This window comes from Lepeophtheirus salmonis, chromosome 6, assembly GCF_016086655.4.
Source record: "Lepeophtheirus salmonis chromosome 6, UVic_Lsal_1.4, whole genome shotgun sequence".
NCBI lineage: Eukaryota > Metazoa > Arthropoda > Copepoda > Siphonostomatoida > Caligidae > Lepeophtheirus > Lepeophtheirus salmonis.
This window is the reverse complement of record NC_052136.2, coordinates 44,633,352-44,655,809: the sequence shown is the minus strand read 5'-3', so window position 1 is coordinate 44,655,809 and position 22,458 is coordinate 44,633,352.

Genomic DNA, 22,458 nt, shown 5'->3' with positions numbered 1-22,458 from the left:
AAAGTGTAATCTTAATCTTTAACTTAAAATGATAGTTAAAAAAATAATATAAAACAAATGAACCTTTCAAAATATAAGTAGCAATAGTAATCAATAAAAATATTAAGCTGGAAGTTTGAAATGTGAAGCAAACACATAAATATTTAAAGATAAATTTCACATTCTGAAATAAACATTTTTCCCTTTTCTCTCTCTGTCTTGCAAGATTTATGTGAAGATATCTTCATTAATAAAATAATTTTTACAAAAAAATAGTTTTCACATATTTTCAAGCTATTTTATTTATAATTCAGAATTAGAGTCATTTTTTACTTCTTCAATGCACATGTCAAACTAAATGATAATCATTTAAAAAATACATTTATTTATTAATGTTATTTATTTACTCATTATGGTTAAAATCAATATCGGTATAGCAGCAAAGTTCTTGCTTGTAAATGTAAAAAAACCTATATGATAATGTAGTTGTATAACTTTAAGGTTCACACATAGATAGTATTGAGAATGGTATGTTTTTGGGGGCATGTTAAAAATAAAGGAACCGAAAATTAACATGGTAATCTTGATAATTTGAAGAATGTTTTGGAGGAGATCAGCTTAGCTGTCATGACGTTTCACTTGATTATTGACGTACAACTATTACTAAGGAGGAATAAGAAAAGGAAATAAAGTAGGACATTGGCAAGAATTACTCAAATTAAGATCCTCAATTTTACCCTGAGTACAACAAAGACTTGTAATTATAACTCTGCAACAAATCCTCAAGATATTTTATGAGCACAAACGAATGTTCCATCAGCTTTTGAATATAATTGAATGTAGTAGAAAAGGAAGTTCACTACTTAAGAATTCTAAAATAAAGACAACAACCCAGAATAAGAAAATTCATTTTTAACTCAACCCAAAAGTAACGGGATTTCCATCAAAAAATATAAATTTCGATTACTCCATCTGACCTATAAATTGTCTTTGTATTCCAAAATAATAATAAATACATTTTCTTCTCTAGGAACGACCGGATGTAGAACGCACTTTGAGTTCAAGGGCACGCCCTTCATTGGGCTACGTCGTTGCATTAATATATGTTTCTCAAATTGCGGTCCGCGGAGAATTAAGTGTGAAAAATGTCGTACAAAAAATTTAGTTTTTATAAAAAGTGACACTCATGAAAAAATAAAAAAGTTTATCCCAAACTTTTGCAAAACATTTAGTGAAAAATGATCAAGTTTTATAAATCGGTAATTTTTTTTTTTTGCCTAGAATTTGGGCGGTTTATTGTCTCCAAATTAAAAACATTACAGTTACAACAACATAATTATTCTTTAAAAACAAATAAAACATGTAAAATAATATATATATAAATCCAAAATTAAAATGGACCATTCATAGTCAAATAAACTTCTATTCAGCATTTTTGGTTTTTGTCGATCCATAAAAGTCTATAAATTTTAAACACAAACTTAAGTATAAACAAGCCCTCGTTAATTCCGAAACCAATGTAAATCACCTTCATCTTTTGTTTCCAAAAAATTGTCCCATTCTCTTTCTTCCATTTGATGAATAAGTGCACTTCTGATATAAATTAATATCGTCCTTTTTTTTCTCCTCACATAGTCTGCAAATACTTATACCATTCCTTTTCACATATTTATTTGTAGGGCACGAATTTGTAATAAACAAATAGTTTACCTACTATGTGTAATGGGAAATCAAATGGGTTATAAAATCTACTTTCAATTTTTTTTAATCTCCATCTCTTCCTGAATTTTTAGGATAAGCATAAAACCAGATGAGGTAGACGAGTTATATTGCTAATTCCTTCCATATAATTTTACCTTATGGAAAAACGTATTCAAAGGTCTTTAGAGACAAATCAAGAAGGCAATTTTTAAAATACGTATACATCCATCAAAATGGGTAATATACAATTTTGATATTTTCTCAGATGGTAAAAGTTAGAAAAATACTTATTATTTCTGAATAAAGACTATAAAGAAGAATAAAGAAAGTTCGGGAAATTTTCCATCAGATTTAGGGATATAGACGAAACAACTTCATATTTGGAGATATTTATTGAGAGCCCAGATTCTTTACGAAATTACTTCAAGACAAAGAGAAGTTCTTGAACTGAGGTATGTTGCACTGGTGAACTCCCCGTGAGGAACACGGTTAGATCGTCAGCGTATTATTGCCACTTAAAATCAATATCCTCAGTTTTAAGTCCCCTTACTTTTTATTTCGGGTTATTTTTTTGCATAGGGAATTGATGGAAAAACTGAAAAGTGTAGCCAGTGAGATTGTCATCTTGTCTCACACCTCTTTCTATGGGGAACTTTGATATTATTTCTTTAGTTGAAGCAATAATATCGATGAGTTCTCCGGGAATGTTATATTTTGCGAGCTGATTAATAATGAATTGGTGAGATATTGAATAGAACGCTTATGGGAAATCAACCAAGAGGATGGAATAATCTGTCTTCATTTTTATTCGCTTCTGAAACGGCGTTCTGCATATTTCTAGGAATATCATCCATCTTAGAACCTGTAATAAATCCTTTCTGAGATTTATTGGTAATTTTTGGAACGTAGTTCAAAAGCCTTTTTTTTTAATATACCTCTGACTATTTTATAGGACGTGTTAAGCAGTGTTATTGGTCTGTAACTTTTAATATCGAATATGCCTTTGCCTTTCTTATGTACTAGTTTCAAAATGTCCTCAATCATAAGGGAAGGCACAGATCCTTTCTCAAAGATTCTATAGAAGACTCTTTGAAGAACTGGAGCTAGATGAGTGAAGAAGGTTTCACAATATTCGAATGAAAGACCCGACGAACCAAGTCCTTTGTACTTTTCTTTGTAGTTATTAATAAACTCTTTAATTTCTTCTTCCCTTGTTGGCCTTTACATTGTTGTCGTTGTTGGTGGAATGGAGAAGTTTTTTTCTACCCAAAACCTTTTTCAGCATTATTGTGGAAAGAATTATCCATCTGGTCTCTCCAAAACATACAGAAAGCGCATATTCTACACGTTTGGCAACTTTGACATGCATAAATGATAATTATTAGAAAAAAGGAAAGATTAAAAATTAAGACTAGGTAACTTTATATTACACATTAACAAAGATTGAAGATGTCGAATTGATGTACTTCGGATGATCAGATTTTTGGAATCGTTACAAGATACTAGATGAATGTTTTAAAGTCCATTGTAATTTTAATTTCTTTAAATTTGCCGAAGATGAATTTAAGTTTTTAACAACAAAAAAGAGGTTTGTAGGTTTACTGTTAGGGAAATACCAATTCTTGCATTGAATTATTAAAGTATCATAAACTAAGTTTAAAATGTGTCACTTTAATTCTTATTTCCGGAGTTTTTAGTGAATTTTTTTTATTGAAATGGTATATAAGTGTTTTTTGAGTTTTTTTAATTAAAATTATCGACAGAATTGTCTTACAAATGTGAGTCTCATACCTTTAAGGAGCCTACGAAGTAAGGAAAGCCATGCTGGCTTGAAAAAGGGCCCAACACAAATCGTAGGTAGAAGAATCAGACTCAATATGAAGTTGACACAGCTAGACCCATTAATAATTATGAGGAACCCATTCACTTAATCACAATAAAAATGAATTTGGTTTGGAATTGGCTCATCCTCTCTTTATACTAATAAATCAAATGCAATGGTCGAGTAGCACTTGTATCATTGATGTAAATCGGAGCTGGAGTCGTCTTTCCATCTTCTCTTTTACTGTCCAAAAATACTTCTCTCACTGGATTGATTGAGTTAAAGAGTCTTTTTTTTCCAGGTACTACAAATGGAACTGTAATAGAATATTGGATTTGTGCAGTGTACGACAGGGAAATTTTTCACGACCAAGAAGCAAAACCAAAACTTCAATAACTTTTTATTACAAAAGTATAATGAAAAATGTTATTAAAAAACGATTAACAATCAATCTTGGAAACAATTATTCAATATGGCCGTTTCCGGTTTTATGATAGCCTCCGCACGAGGTCGGAACTTGGCTCAAGTTGGCCCATTGTTTCTTAATGCTAGCCTTGAGCAAATTTATGTTATAAGTATATTAGAATACATTTTTTCAAAAACTTTTTTTCTTTTTGCAAGTATAAAAAATATTGGTAGATTAGATTTCCTCTTTATAATGGTAATATTTTCTACTTTTTGGCAAAATAGTAAAAAATAGTTGTTAGTAATTTTCGTCGTAAATTTTGATCAGACAATTTTTTCACCAACATAAAAGATGAACTTCTCATCTGAACAAAATTTTTCTTCTTAATATGCTGGTATGTTACATGAATTGTATAACACGATTTTTTTTTTTTTTTTTTCAAATTCATAATAATAAATAAATTATAATGATCGCCCGCACTTAATGTCTCTAAACTTTAAAAAGAAAAATTAATATTGAGCATTTTAAGGTTGGTGGAAATGAAATTTCGATTTTCTCGCCTTTTTTAACTAAGTATATATTGTTCATTATTGGGCACATTGGATCATACGATAAGGCATTGCAAATATGGGATGGTATACTATAAACGCTTTTTGGACGCTTGACCGGTTCAGTCGTGAGTAATCGTGCGTCAAGTAGGGAGGTCTCAAATGAAGAACTTTGACATACTTTACATTTTTACTACCTGAAAGGAAAAAACATATCGAAAGCGATCAAGGAAATTCACAGTTTATAGGGGTCTAATACTCTTTCACTCTTTGCACAACGAACCTCGTGCGATTTACTTCAAGTGTAGTGGAGGGGAATGATGCACCACGCACTGGCAGGCCTGACGTCGAAAATGTTGTTAATATCGAAAATGTTAGGATAGACCGTATTGATAGGAGTCTAAAATCGTTTTGAACAATTTGCAGAAGCCTAGATACAAAAAGAAACTCGAATGGGAGAGTGATCGTGTTTCATCAAACAAAGCTTCGAGAGCTCGGATGTGAAGTTCTTATGCATCTACCTTTCAGTCCGGAATTGTCACCATGTGATTCCACCTGTTCCTGTATCTAGCCAACGCGCTTAGGATACAAATTTTTGCTTCACTAGAGGTCTGTGAAAGTTGGTTGTCCGAGTGTTTTGCAAATAAGGACAAGGGATTGTACTAAAAGGGCATTATGAAGTTGGATTCTCGTTGGCAGCAAGTTATCTAACAGAATAGGGCATACCTGGCTTAAATCGTATGATTGTAACACTTCTTATAAAAGATTGAAATAAAGCCAAAAAAACGAAATTACTTTTTCTCCAACTTATTTAAATTTCTTCTTTATGGGGGAATGAGGAAGAAAAGGTTGTGAGCCTTCTCCCCCTTTGATTTAACAACCGGCTGTCCTCCGCTTCGTTTTCCCCCCATTTTTCTTCCTTTACGTATATTAAATTTCATAAAAATGTATTAATGCATGTAAAGTAGTGCTTCTAAAAATATATTTTCATTAGTGTACATGAAATATCCAAAATAATAATTCAAAAAAATCATAAAATTAATTTAAAATGTGAAACTTTAGAAAAATAAAAATAAATGCAACATATTTCCTATATTTTTCGTTTCAAGAGAATTTGCTCAAAATTTTTTGAAAATTTTACATATTATTTTTTTCGAATTTTTTAATTAAAATTGTAGACAATCTTGTCGTACAAACGTCAGTCGTATAACTACATGAAAATATAGAAAGACGATAATTAACATACTTACAGACATTGTGTCTAATATTTTTATTACTATTCATGAAAAATTAAAAATAAAAAACTAATAAAATAAGTGTAGATAAGGAAGAAATAGAAAAACTAAGAGGAGCTGTTAGGGTCATATGTAACCCCTCTTTCTTTTGCTGATTCATCATTTAGTAATAGGGAACAATAGATGTATAAAACATTATATGAATGTTCTTTTTCATCTACATATGTTTATACATCTACATTTTTAGAAGTAATAATAAAATCCAATTTGCTAATTGATACTCACATATTTTAAAAAATCCTAGTTTTTAGTCAAAACCGTAGTATATAAGTCAATTTATTTGACTTCTCACTCAACCCTATTCCCTCCATTTACAGATTTATAAAATACCCGAATTTCAATTTTACTTCCATTTTCTTTCACTTCAAATCCTAACAAGAATTGCTATCATCTAGGATATTACTAATCAGTTTGTGTATAGATGAACAATTTGAGCGTTTTTCAACTTCATATCTTATTTATTTTTCGAGAGAAAAAAATTATACTTTAAAACCCCATAAAATATACAATTGGCAATAGGTACTTTTACCTTAAACTATTTTAACTCAAGACACTTTGTCTTAAAGCCATATTTCCTCCAGGATATTTGACCTTAAAATATCAATAAAAAATTATAGAATTATCTCCAAAATTTTAATATACATAAACTACTAAAATTTCAATATGCAATGAGTTCGAACCAGGAATAAAATAGTTAATAAATTTAGTATAGTAGGAAAAATAAAAAATAAACAGGACAATGATTAGACAAGAAGAAGTCGGAATATCTTCTCCATTATTAGTTATAATCATTAGACATTATGAATTATTTATTTTAGAAAAGACTCATGGATTGAAAAACAAACTTAATAGGAGAAAAGTGCAAAATTATATAATTAGTCTAACAGAAAGGCAGTTTTATAGTATTAGACTTTCCATATTTTGATCAAAAAATTCAAAAAGAAGGTCAATTTCACCCAAAAATAAACAATAACGACGTTTTAAACCTGAGATATTTATATTTTAAGGCAAAATATCGTTGAGGCAAAATGGTTTCAAACAAAATTTCCAAAGGCAAAATAATTTAAGACAAATGTACTAGACAATATCAATGTATAAAATCTTTTGAACCTTTTTAACAAAATAAGTATGTAGTATTTAAGCGAAAGTACTTACAGACGGATTATCATGGGTATGCAAGCAATTTAAGTAAAATAACTTTGTATATCATCAAACCTCAACAATTATCTCAGTCAAAATATATCAGTTCTGTGATTTAAATATTTTGCATTTGTATGCATGTACCAAGAAATTTGTTGAATTATTCAAAATTTTAATCTTTCCATTCATGACATGTCTTTGCTAATAGGTTTACCTAGACATAATTAATACCTAATAGAAAACTAATCTATAAAATTTATTTTAAAGAAAAATTGTCAGGTATTACTCTTTGACCTCATGTTTGGGGTATATTGGGAGACTAAAAATTTTTTCTTCATAACTAAAGAAAATAATAATATTTTCTTCTTTTTTTGTATCATAGAAAAGTAATATCCTATTCCGAAGAATCAATTAAATTAATAATGTGTCGATTGCTAAAATATTTACTTTCTAGAAATAACGAAGTCATTTTGGATTTAGAAATATATCAAACTACGAGAACTTTTCCTGCAAGGGCTGGATTTACATCCTTATTTCTGATGCAAATTAATACCATATTATATTCAATAAGAAAAGATAGGCCCTAGTTTATTTTATACTAAAGTTTAAGAAAATGTTAACTCTTTTTTAATAGCCGAGATGGCATTTACATATATTATTTTTCTTAAACCTTAAAATTTTAATTTTTAATTTTAAATAGCTGTATTAATGACGTTTCCTCTAAAGATACATGTTTGATTTTTTTAATTAAAATATGTACAATACGCGGGCTTCTTATGATAAAGTGAAGACAATGACTTTGTCATCCCCCATAAAACTGTCACTGTCTCCAACAGAGAGGTAGATCTCATTCCTAGAAATTTCTGATCTTTAATTTATAAATTAATATGAGGTTTCTTTTGTTCACACACCCAATGATATTTTGATTTCAAAATACATATCGTTATTTACAGAGTGCGGAGCCAAAACTTACAGTTGCATGAATATATTAAAAAAAAACATGATGTAATGAACAAAATACAACTCAATTCCAATTTGTGATGTATTTAAATACTACATTTTTATTCAATATTTCCTCTTTGATCTCTTGAGGATACCATGTCTTTGGCGTGACTCACCCATGACTATATACAAAACTAAGAAATAGATTTTTATTATAGGGAAGCTTAGATATGACTTTTTAAAAGGTTGCATGATAAATAATTTGAAGTAGAAAAATACGATGAAGATAAGTATCAGAGGAGTTGAACTCGATATAAAAAAATAGAGTCGTTTCAATGAAACGAAGGGAATCATTAGTTCAAATTTTCTTCTTACTCCTTAAATATATTTGATGTAACTCATTCCTCAAGACTTATCAGTTTATATATATAACAAATAAATAAGCAATAAGGGGGGGAAAAAAAGAACACACACAAGAGAAAGATGAGCTATTAAAAGAATTGGCCAATTTCCTTCCAATATATCGTTACACGCTTCAAAAAAGCTAGTCATTTGATTTTATATAACATCACTTTCTTGGGAATGTATGTTATAAACAAACATACATATATAGATTTTTTTTTTTTTGCCATAAGCGAAAAGAGGAGAAGGAGGCTGTGTAAAAATCCCCATCAATTTGGGATGGACGTTTTTATAGGATCTTAGTAGCTATTAAACCTACATACGAACATAGTGCATTCATTCTTAAAAGGTTGCAATATAAAAATTTATGTTATTTTTATGCTTCATGTTAAAATCATGTTTGTGTTGTTGTTTATTTTGAATTGTGTTTGTCCATTTTGGTCTCAAGCTCCATGAACCATTCACACAAAGGATTTGACGTCTAGGGCTCAACTAAAAACATTTTAGATTTTTTTTTTCCTGGACAAATTACCCTTTAAAAATATAACCTGACAGTATGTTACCAATTGTACCGACCTGACAGTTTGGGAGAAAAGCAGCTTAGCTGCCAGGATGTATTATTCGATACTTTATAAGTAACTATGAAAGAAACAGAATCAACACAAATCCCACTCCATAATATGTAGCAAGGACATATGCAGGAGTAACTCTGTCTTCAATCCTCAATTCTACTCTGAGTCCAACAGGGACTTTTACTTTTAACTCTCCACCAATTAATCAGTGTTACTCTCTGTCGAGTATGATCTCAAATATTATTGGTTAAACTTTATAGTTAGATATTTTGCTCTCAAGAATAATTAGAGATTTGAAAATCCCCGGTGAACATAATAACCACTCCTTAGAAAATGTCATAAAAAATATGGTAACTCTGAAAGATGTACAAATTTGAACTTGGCAACTCCAACTTTTATAAAACCCTAAGCATATTTTTATACTCTTTGTCAATATTTTCACGAATAACAAATCAATAAGCAAACTTATTTTCCTTTAATGTCTACCATAATGGGTCATAATGTACATTTGAATGAGGAGCACATAACCTAAAGGAATATTGATTGAACTTCAAAAAGAGTATCAAATACCCGGTGCTTTAGAAGAAATAAAAATACAACATGATCAATATTTGTAGAATGTTGTGTTCTTAGTGACACATTTTTGTCCGCTAATAGCATCTTCATTACTATTTAACTAACTATGCTGCCTCCATGAATTAACCCTTGAAATTAAACTAATGAGCTAAGTTCTGCATAGGATAGAAAAAGTGGTATACGGCATAAAGGAAAATGAAAAAAAATGATGTATATGGACTTCATCAGTTGTATCATCAAAAGCGACACCTTGTATGAGAAAAATAACCGTGAACTTTCGCAAGCTAACACTTCGCTAGTTTTTTAAAAGCTTCCGTCAGACCCTTAAAGACATTGTTTCTATCTGCAGTTGATATTTAGGAATGTATACACTGGTTTGCAAGTTTTGTTGAGATAAATGAGGACGACTGGAATTACTATCTGGATCATCTGTTTTATTCTATCTGCTACTTTTTCTAAACAATAATTAATTAAAACTACTTATCGAAAAGATAACACAAGGCAACAACATTCTCTCCCTCTACCTAAAACCCACATTTATTTTTGTTATTTAAGTCGTAAAACAAGAAAATGGCCATTAAAATTGTCAATTATAGTAGGTTTGGCCTTTTTTTTTTTTTTTTTTAATTGGTGAGATGGAGTCGCACAACTAGGTAGAAACGTAGAAACGACCGTTGCGTAAACATACGCACATTGAGTTTAAGAGAATCTATTGATCTACGTCATTCTAAATGGTATCTAAAGCCTTATTTTAAAAATCACATTTGGAGTATAATTTCGATTCAGAGCCATATTTCGAAATAAAATAACTACATCAATAGAAATTTAGGGTAATAACTATAGATATAAAGCATTCCGACATTCAAAAAATAATTAATTTATGAAGTTAACTTGAATACAGTTCCTACAAAATGTGTTTAATGATAGAAAAAATCACAAAGACGATAAATCATATATAGAAGGTATATTTTTTCAATTGCATTAAATTAAGGCTTAAACTAAATAATAAGCCTTAAATTACAACTTCAAAAGATTTGCTGTCAAAAAATAATTCGATTTTAATTGTTTTTTATTGTATAACTTTTTATTTTCTTTTGAAATATTTAATGAATAAGCAATGTAAGGTTTTGTTAAAATGTTTCGAAAAGAAATATAGTTAAGTCGAGTATTTGACTAATTTAAATAAGTAATGAATATGTTAGAGACAGTAAAATAAACCGTCAATTTGAAATTGTGTCATATTCAAGGTATTTTAAAAGTGTTTTAATGATTAATATATTGGATTTAAGTAATCCAATCCAAAGGCGTCCAAGGATTATATTTTACGGGGGTAAAATGAATATTTTGAGGCATAAATTTTGTAGTATAGTGTAGTTTTTCGGACTCGTACCAAATGTTATTTTTCTTTCTTTTCTTAAGCTCATTTGTATCTCCACTCTAGGATTTTTTCAACCTTCTTCACACTATATATTATTTGTTCAACGTTAGTTTAAGAAACAGACGTAGAGATATGTGACATATTTAAGAAAATACTATGAAAATTTATATTGTTGGTTTTTTTTTTAGCAGTCTTCTAATTAATTAGTCCGTCTTAATTAGGACAATAGCCATGTGTCATATGGTACAAATTAAATATTGCAGTTTATATTATGTAGTATCTGTATTGAGAGTGTTTCACTCATTATTATTTCTTTTTCTTCCATAACAGAACTTTTTTCTAAATGATTTTTTATTAGGGTAATTTATGTAAATCAAATTTTATTTGGATACAATACACAGTTAAGATCATATGTATCTTTCATTCATACGTGCATATTGTAGAACTCAACTCCTTTATATCTCTTGTTTAAGCCTTTGATTACATACCACACATCCGTATTTTATAAAAACCACAGAAGAAGCTTGTTTAGTATACAAAGATACATACCTAATGTGAGTTGAAAGGAAAAAAACCTAGAGCTTTGTTGATATGTTGGGAAAAGAGATTTTGGGGCTTTTTGGGGGAAAAATTGGAATATGAGCAACAATATAGTAATTTTAACTCATTTACATATGCTTGTATGATAAAGTGGATTGAAAATCAGAGAAATCAATTATGAGGGGGGAATAATGGACAATTTGTAAAACTATTAAAGACTATACCAAATTTTAGGACTATCGAACGAATTTTTAAGGTTCCCCAATTCATTTAAACATTTATTTTTTCATTATTACCAATTATGGACAAGAGTTCCCTTACTAGAGAAACTTGACTGGAACTTTTAATTTATTATAATTTAATTGGTTCAATTTTAGCTACTATTAAAAGAAAAAATATTAACAAATTTTGCATTCTCTGTTAATTTTTTTATTTCCATCTTTATGCACTTTTCATCGAAATAATCGTATTTAAATTTTTTCCAGCAGAATTATTATTAAACATCGTCAATACCTAATGACTTAATGAATACTTTTCAGTAAAAGAAGTAAGGGTGCCTTAATAATAAATTAAATTGGCTTAGCCATTCAAAAGAAATCAATTACATAAAAAATAACATAACATTTTTTCATGGATTTTTATTTTTGACAAAAATATATATTGAACATTAAAAAATTAAAAATGTAATACATGAAAACTTTAAAATTTAAAATTCCACCTCTCAATTATATCCCAACATCTCTTTTATATTCCCTAGAAACATATAATATTAAAAAAAACATTTTCACCAAATGATTACAAAAAATATATAAACATTGAGAAAGCTAATACAAACGCGTAAAGGTTATAATCATTTTATAAAATAAAAAAAATAGAACCAAAAAATTTACACAAATCAGCTAAAATTAAAAGATAAATTTAGAAAACATTAATAAATGATCCCACAGACGTTTTCCCTATCATTTTTACTTTTCACTTTTCAGGAATATATCTCTTATTACATTTCGTTTTTGATCATATCTAACTGACCAAGAATGAAAATGTCGAACCAAAACCTAGACGAGTTCTCCATTGAATAGAAGAAACAGCTGCAGATGTTATGCGTAACTTCCTAATTTCACCGAATCGTAATTCCTTGGCAGAAGACTTGCTATATTGCTTTCGAACCTATAAATGCATAATTTACTTCACAAATTTCAGGGCTGAAATTACTAACATAATATGGGCTTTCATGTAGTTTAAAGGCTATGCCAACAAGATCAACAACTCAGCTTTATCCTTTAATGGACATAACAGATCTGATACTCCTTGCCAATCTATTAGCTGAGCAAAGCGTATCCTTATTGAATTTTTGTTCTCTTGAGTGCTGTAATTTATTTTCAATGGAAATTTTTTTGAAGACCTTCAATGCCCACATCGTCACTCTAAGTGATGTGGGTACGACATATAATTTAGAGGGAAATAACCGCCTATTGTATAGATCTATTTCCAATTTCAAGAAGAATTTTCTACATTGAAGCAACATTTAACATTTTTATATTCGAATCTGAATCTCAATTTCTCTACAAATTCAATGCCAAGATCAATTGATTTTATTTACAATTGAGAACCCTATATTTTTGAGTTTTCTTCACATTTCCATCTATTTACACAAGACAGTAATGAAGAGATTATAATATAAAATGAAAATAATAGCAATAACATTTCTAAACTTTTTAAACATAAGTTTACAAAGTGCTTCACAAACTTGCAATGTCTTTAAAAATATCCTAATTATTTTGTCCTTTCATTAGTTTTTTTGATTAGAAACAGAATAGAAGTGCAGGGTATTTTTTTACTAAAAAAAAAAATTACATTTTTTGAAAATTTGATCTTCCTCTTTTGATATCTTCCAATCAAAATCATATTTGGGTTGTATTGGAAGATATCGAAAGAAGAAGACAAAATTTTCAGAAAAAAATGTTAATTAATCAAAACTTTAAGGACGTTGGGCGACCACTAAAACTTTTTAAAAATTTTCCACAATTTGTCAATCATCATTTTTTACTTAAATGCATATTTTCAGCCAAACAGAGCTCAAAATTTCCAAAAAAAAAGTTACAAATGTACCGGTCTAGTTCTCAAATAGTATATTCCTGAGCATTGTATATTATAATTTGTAGAGTTCTCTTAATGCAAATATAAGAAACTTCTTTTTTCCTGTTATATTGGTATAGTTGTTGTTGATGTTTTGTCTGTCTGCTCTTGAATCCTTTATTTGAGACATATTTTACGTTTAATCTTATGTATTTATTTGGCTACTAATAATTTAAAATTTTATCCTTTCATATTTAAATTTTTTTTATTAGATGTCAAATTATTTATTTTTGGCGCCACCCCTGACACAGTCTTGGGGCACCCCAGTATGCTACTCTACCCACGTTGAGAAACACTGCTCTTCGTTAGTTTTAACACAGGTGAGTAGCTTTTAATTTACAAATGCTTCGGAATATAAAAATTCAATTTCTGCCTATCTTTATATCGTGTAATTAAATCCAAGTAAATAAAAGTTATGTAACTAGTGTGTAATATGTTGTGAGCAAATACTAATTTATGTAGCATCTGTAATTTATAGAAGGATATTGCACAAGATATTATTTATACGCCTAATTACGCTTTATTTAGTACAACAGCAGTCATTTTAAATTACAAACTATTGATGTATTAAAATTACGCAAAAATTATGTAGGTATTTACAGGAAATATCGAGGTAGTCATTTGAATGTTGTAATATACAACTGAATAATTAATTATCAATTTATAATGTTCATTATAAAAACAAAATTTACACCATAATTACTTGAACCAATTATGAAATATTCAGTAATTGTATTATTCTCATGACAATCACTCAAAATTATTCTTTAAAATTTTGACTTTGAATTTGTACAATTAGTTACAAGTTTAAGTAACACCTTGTTTTGTACAGAACATATATTTATAATTATGTGCGAGAATACCAATTGAAATTAGAAAAGTATAATGTTAAACGTGTGTAAGCATATTGTTAGCTGTTCCTTTAACAAAGTATTTATCGAACCCCTTTTTTATTACTCTTACAAGTATTCATGAAAATATATATGTAAGATTAAAAGATGTTTGTTTCAATCTTTTTGAAAGGAGCTCTGTCTTGATTAAAAATTACAAGAATAAGTGACAAAGTCATTGTAGTTAAAGCACTTGCCTCCTTAAAAATTTTTGGTATAGGGGCTTCAATTACACTTGTTCTTGAGATTACTTTCTACTAGTTTTGAGACTCAGTTTGGGAGTGAATATATCTATATTTTTATTGTGTATAAAAATATTTCCAGACATATATTTAACTCGAAATCTCCGTCTCAAGCAAAGTTAAATATAAAATTGGTTTTTTTAAATTGCGTTTTTTTGTGCACGAATTTTACTACAAAAACAGTCCAGTTCGAATTAATTTGGTCTTGCAGAAATAATAAAGGTCCAAGCAGGTCTAGGATGTCAAAAACGAACATCAGGACTACTTCTTATCTAATTAAGCGTTTACATATTTCAAATTCAAGGAATCAAAACTCATTTTATTAGTTTCTTTTACTTTCAAGTCTCTTCATCAAATTCTTCTTTTTCTTTTTCATAACATAATCAGAGGTATTTAATTTCCACATAGAAAATAGTTTGGAAAAATAATGCAAGAATGGAGAGTAAAAAATATATCTGTCAGTTCCTTTATGTGTTCCTACTATGTATAATATATATTTATCTACGAACATAAAATTATATTTCATACCTTTGTTATGGGCTTTTAAAAATGAATGAATGAATCTATTAGTAAGAGAAAGAGAGTAAGAGAGGGGGGGGGGAAGTAAAAATATATATAATAGTATTAAATATTCGAAGAGATGTAATATTTCAAAAACTGTGCTTGAAGTTTACATTTAAGCAGACCAAAAATGATTTATTTTTTTAAATTAAAAATTGTATTTGTCAAAAGCTTGTGAACATAAATAAGTAATGACATTACTAATTTTTTTGTTCCTATCGTTTTTATTTCACTCTCGTAATATTAAACTGATTGTTTGTTGACCAGAACTTTAAATTTTGTAGTCATTTCTTTTAGCAAGCTTGGATCTTCAATATATGACATATATCATTTAAAATTGTATATCATAATAACTGTCGGTAAGAAAACGAGAAATGATATGGTGCCCCTGATAATTTGAAAAATATTTCAGAGAAGAGTAGTTAAGCTGTCATGACGTTTTATTAGATTAACGACACACAGTAGCTATAAGGGAAAGGAAATAAACAGAAATCCCACTCTCAATCTAATAAGGATAAAAGGGAGGATTTACATCGATGTCGATGCTCAATTCTACTCTGGGTCCACCAAGGACTTACACTTATAACTATTCAACAAACCATCAGTGATACTTTAGGCACACATACTCTTGGTTACTTTAGGCTTAAATACTCTGTCCAAAAGAATTCAAGAATAATTATAACAGCCGTGGAAAATAAAAAAGACTGTTCAGATTGCCAACATAATTATTTTTTACAACACTTTAGAGCAGTTTTTCTTTAAATATGATTCGCAGAACACTGGTGTGCTTCATTTGACATAAAAAACTTGTGGTTGTTCTTGTATGTCAAATAATTTAAAAATTCAAAAAAATAATGTTATTTATAAATTACCTAATTTATTCCAGAACATAGAAAATAAACCCAAATTTAAAAATTTTACGTTGTGGCATCTTGGGTTTCATTAAAAAAAATATGTTCGTGAGAATAAATAGAATGAAGTCAATAATAGTAATCAATCAACACATTGCTAAGTAACAATCCTCTCAATATGCTTCTTAACCAAATTTATGAAAAAAAAAATGTTTTTTGTTGTTCATGTTTCTTAAAATAAAATTATTTATTTGATTAAAATATACTATAATTAATAGTTTTACCAATGTTGTGTAAATTAAATCCTGTTCAATCCAATGTCACTAAACTAACCTACTCCTAACTTGCCATGTCATAAATTAAGACCAAAGTGAAGATCACTTAATACATGCACTAACTACATCTTCTATTTGCCTCTTTATACAACTGGAAGTATTTGTCACCACCAAATAAATTACTTTACCTCCCAAGTGAATTAGTATCTTGTGTTCTATCACTTTTCATAAGATTTGCATCAATCCCAGACGAATCAACTGGTTAATTTAATCTTCACTTCTAATTTTGAATGGTAAAGTGTTGTACAAAAATGTAACTACTCGAAAAAACTGCAAAGCAACAGGTGGAGGGGGAGGAAGATTCAAAAGTTTAATTTTGTGTACATAAGAAGATTTTTTTTATTAAATGGTCATTTGGAAAAACTCCACGTCTGATAAACTAATCTAATCTCACACTCTGGTGTTCCTTTAAGATGATAAGTTCCCTTCAGTGAACGAATAAGTGAAATATGAATAAGTCCAATGTGTTATGAATCTGATTCCACTTTTATATAATAAAGGATGAATAGTGAGAATCACCGAAAAAGCATCACAAAAAAGGTTATATCCTTTCATCACAATAAGTACACAAATTGTCTTAAAATTCCTATTGTTTGAAGATCAGCTCACAAAACGGTTTTGTATTTTCATGAAACACTAAAAGAAACCATGCCGTTATTCCCTAGTAATGCCAAGGAAACTATGTTTAACAGTCTAAAGGGAAAGTTTCAAGAACAAAATAATATTGTTCAAGACATGAATACAAAACTAAAATTTGCCTTTGGACCAAAAGACGAAATTTGTAAATTTAATTTATGTAACCAAAATATGATAAAAGTGTAGGAGAATTTGCTATTTATAAATGAAATGAGCCATTCTGAATCTTCAACTTAAACGGATTTCAATTCATCTGATAAAGAAATAAATTAATATTGCTAATGTTATGCAATGAAAGAACAATAATCCAACTGTGCCAACAAAAGATATCGTTTAATTTTTGCCAAATTTTGAAAAGTTACTCCAAAGGTAAAGCCCCAAGACCAGGACAAATGCCAATCACCTCCCCTAACTTTAAAAAAAAAAAAAGAGAGTGATCACCCTAGTAAGCATGTTTGTTTATCCTAAAAACTAGTTGTCAAAAATACAAACCAGATAGGAATATATTTATAGCTTTTATTTTAATCACAAATTTTTCATATAGGACATTATAACATTGGTACAAGCCATAATAATAAGAGCAATGACAAAGCAATAATAATGAAAACTGTTTAGAAAATGTTAAACTGAACTCATTGGTGACTACTTAATTTTTTTATCCTAAAGCAGTGATTTGTTGTTCAAACTTGAATAGAGTCAAAATTAGAACTACACCAATATATGGATGAGCCAATTATAGATAGTTTAGATTCATTCATAATTGGCTGACGCTACTTATTTTTTCAAGTGTTTTATTTCCTAACAAAACATGATTCTATTTTTAAAATAAAACTACAGCAAAAAACTTTTTTCTATAAAAAAAATTGATTAAAAGTTTTTATTACCAACCATTGAAAATCCAAATGGGCCAAATGTGTTCTTCTCTGAAATTTCTTTCAACTCCACTTTAACTGTTATTTATTGTTCGAAATTATTTTTTAAAGGCAATTTTCTCACCAACTACATATCACATTAAAAAATAAAAACAGATTCTGAAAGCTTGATGGGTTCTGATTTATTATATTTAATAAAATCACTTCCAGCCTCAATTACAGTCCCTATAAAAGACCAACAGCGCACGCAGGTTTTCACCACTTAGTCCCTTGGCAAATCCCACCTTTGATGTTACAGAGAGGTTGTTGATTTTGTCGTTCGATTGCGCCCCAAACAAAAAAAAATCCACCAGGCGTAAAGTCCGGTGAGAAGAAGTCGTCAAAATTATCTTGGAGCCATTAGATACATTTTGACCTCACTCTATGTTGATTTTGTCTCAAAATCAACTTTAGAAGCCTCAAATTCCCTCCTAACCTTACGAACGAACGTCTCACTGAACCCCAGAGTTCGAACATTTTTTATGATGTCACTCCCGGTGCAGATTCTCCGTCCCTTATCCCAATATTTGGAACAAAGAATTCGTCAATTGATTTTTTCCCAATTTTTGAAGGATCGAACAAGCTATCTAATCAAAGAGATTAGCTGCCTAAGTACCCGATTTTTCCCGAGAGAGCATTCCAAATTGCCGGAATAGATAGCTTGCACACACCGTAATTGGTATTTATTGGCCCCCGTATCATCCTTTTTTGAATAAATTAGTGATGTTTGCTTAGAGGACTTAGAATATCGAGAAAATCTTCTTTGTCTTATCATCATAGATGTATTATTAATCATTCTCCTTCTTTGCTATATTTGAGTACCCGTATAGAATTTAGTTGAAATATTAATCACTCGGTTTCGAATTTTCACTCCCTTATTTCTTTAGGTGGAAGACATTCTTTTCTGCCATTTCTCGTATTTACAGCTTGTTATGATTGATTTATATATATGCATCAGATCTTGAATGAAGGTAGGTTCGTAACACCAATTATCTTTAAAATAGGGGGGGGGTCCCTAGGGACTTTGGTAATTGCATAAGGTATTATTTGAGCCATTGGAATAAGGAAAATGCCTACAAGAAAAGCAATACATAATATAAAAGCAGCATCAAAATTTGTAGAATGTATTCTAAAGGGAAATTATATTTTCAATTCTGCATTTGATAAATGATAATCAATTAATTATACATATTTGTGAGTGTGAGTTTTAAATATATCTTATTTCATGAATAATTTGTAGGAATGTACAAGCTGTAACTTGCATATGCAAATTCTAAAAGTGGCAACCAACAAATGAGATACATAAGTATAAATAAAAAATTTACAGTACTTTATATGAAGATAATGCAATAATTGAATATTCTATTATGGAAGATCGATAAATTAATAGTGTAACTTTCGACTATTTCAATTAAAATTGCTAAAATATAAGTAATATGTGGCATGTTATAAATTTCAAAGGCCCATGTAATTTTATTATATCAAAATCAAATGACAGTATCAATTAATATAGTTGTTAATAAAATAGTGTATTTTAAGACGGAAAAAATCTAACTTGTACAATTTGCTTTAACAAGTTGCAACTAGTACAGACCTCACGACAAGTGATCAATATATACAAGCGTGGTTTGTTATGTAACAGTTGTCTGATGTGAGTGTTTTGGGGGAAGAAAAATCTGAATGTATATTTTTAACATAATCTTTTTGTAACTCTACACACTTACCCCAGCTAAGTTACAGACAAGACGGGTTACAAAGATGCCATCATCTCTGGAAGAAGTGTGTAGAGTGAGAAGGAGACCCATGTTGAAAAATAAGAATTCAGATTTTTTTCACAAAAAGACACACCAACTCACTCAAAAGACTGTTACATAACAGCTGCGTGTCCAAAATGAGCGAAACTTTGGTGAGTAACTGTCAACAGGTGCTAGATAAATGTGTTAGATTTCATTTACGATTGCTACCATCTTCACGTTGAGGTCGGAAACTTTAGATACCATCCTCGTATACATTTTATGTATAAATTTAATAGTCGTTGTTCACTCGTAAACGAGTGAGTGTTTTGTAGGGTAGAGTTTATTTATATATATATATATATGTATGACAGCACTGGGTTGGGTTGTAATTGAAGGAACATTTACTCTTTTTGGATTAGAGAGTATATTTATCAATGTGCAATTTGACTCCCGTGTGATAACAATAATTTATCTAAAAGAAAATATTACAGTCCACATATTATTAATTAATCAACGTTCTGCTCAAACGAGAAAGAAAGGAAGTCGAGGAGTCGAAGGTGTTCTAACATCTGGTCCTTTGAGCCAGGTATCCTCTGAAGCTAATGTGGACATCGATCCTAGTAACGGGCATCTCATTAAATACCTTTGAAACTGTACGGAATAATTCAAGTCATCAAAGTCGTCAACGCAACCTTTCATATCTCTTCATTATATTTTGATTTCAATTATATTATGTATTTATTTTGTGAAATTTAAGTTTAATAGTTGCTTTAAAAACCTTTGTCTTGCTTTTTTCGTTCATTATTTGGTGTTTGCCGTTCATATCTATATATACATTAGTGTTCTATTAAAGTTAATTTAACATATAAAAATGCCTAAAGGGTCTGACGTAATATACCATAAAATTAGGAATAGTTTTTTACTATTAAGTCTGACTTAGAGGTGAGCCTAGAGTCAGGTAATTTGGATCTTCAAGACCTTCAAGAATCAGAGTCCTTATTACAAACAAAATATCAAAGAGTAGTTAATTATTTTGATCAATTGTCTTCCGAAATAGCTGAAGAGAAATATATAGTTATTTTAGATGCTCATGATGAAGTTGAAAGGAGTTTTCAAAATTGAGTAGGAGACTTAGATCATTTTAAAGAGAGAAGTTAATTGAAGAAGATGAGGATAACAAAAAAGGACAATATTATGAGATGAGTAGGCTTACAGAGATTATGGAACTTTAGATTAAGGTTGGCACTTTTGGTCGTACCCGTAAATTAGGGAACTGTTCTGATAACAGGTTGCCTCCCTCACTAAATTTCACTCTTCCCTTATTTGATGGTAAGGTGAAAGAATTTTCAAGCTGGTTAGAGACATTTCACAGTATAATTGGTGATCAAAACAATTCTTCAGTATCAAAATTCACATATCTACGTTCTGCATTAAAGGGCTCAGTGGTGCTACAAATTTCAGGTATTTCCATTTCCAATGACAACTATGATGAAGCTTTGAAAATACTCACAGATTATTATGGTAGGGGCCGTGTAGTGATTTCAAAGCTTATACATCAACTCATTAACATGGTAAGTGTTAAAGATAACTGTAATGATCTACACAAATTTCATGATGACATCTTGCGCATACAAAGATCTCTAAAGGGCAACGATATTTGTATAGATAATAAAGATACAAGAAAATTCATTCTGCCAATCTTGGAAAATAAAATCTCCGGGTCTTTAAGAGACAAATGGGATGATTTTGTTGAAAATAACTATGAAAGGAGGTTACTATTGAAGAATTTTTTCGTCAAGTAATGATCTGGGCGAGGCTCGCTGAACATAAAGATACAAAAATTGAAGGTGATTCAAAGTATTTTAGGTCAAGAGTAGTGTCACAGGTTACTGTTTGTCAACACTGTCCAAGTAATTCACATAGGTTAGGTACGTGTCAGGCTTTTAAAGAAAAGTCAATAGATGAACGCAAGCGACAAGCATATTAGGAAGGTAGTTGTTTCAATTGTCTTAGTTTAGGACACTCACAGAGTCAATGACAATCACATAGAAGGTGTTCCAAGTGCAATGGGGGGGCATCATTATTTGTTACATAGTGATGTGCAAAAGGGGGAAGGGTTGAATTTAATGTCAAGGCAGTTTGTTCGTCTAGTAAATATCAAAATGTTGTACGCTGTTCTGATGAGAAAGTGTCCGCAATGTTAATGATAGCTCAAACTATTGCATTACATAACGGGTCTTAAGCTGGGGTTCGTGTTATATTTGATGAATGTTCTCAAGTAAGTCTAATTATTTCATCCAGAGCCATCAAGGCTCTTGGCCTGAAGGGTCAAGAACTTTATTTATCTATAAGTGGTGTAGATAACATGACTGGTCGAAGTAATAAATATTACCGACATGAACTCATAGTTTTGGACAAGTGCAGATATGAAATTCAATTTTCTGCATACAAATTAAATAAGTTGTGTAATTATCATATGGGAGTACCAATAATGGTTGTGGAGTGTCCACATTTAAGAAACTTAACTCTAGCAGATAATATCGATCGACCTGGAAAATTAGATATATTGATCGGGGCTGATATGATGTCTTTATTTTTGGTAAATAGCTCCACAAGATTTCGGAGTCATAATAAAACCATATGGGAGAAATACGAGGCTTGGCTGGATAATTTGTGGCAATTTTCTCAGTAATAAATGCAAAATACTTTTTGTGTCTCGCATAATAAAGGGAAACGATGCTCCTAATTTAAGCCGTTTCCGGGAAATGTAAGAATGTGGAGTTAAGTCAAAGGATTTACCAACAATTAATAAAAAACGAGCTGAAGCTATTTTTGAGAAAAGATTTAGAAGGCTCGTAG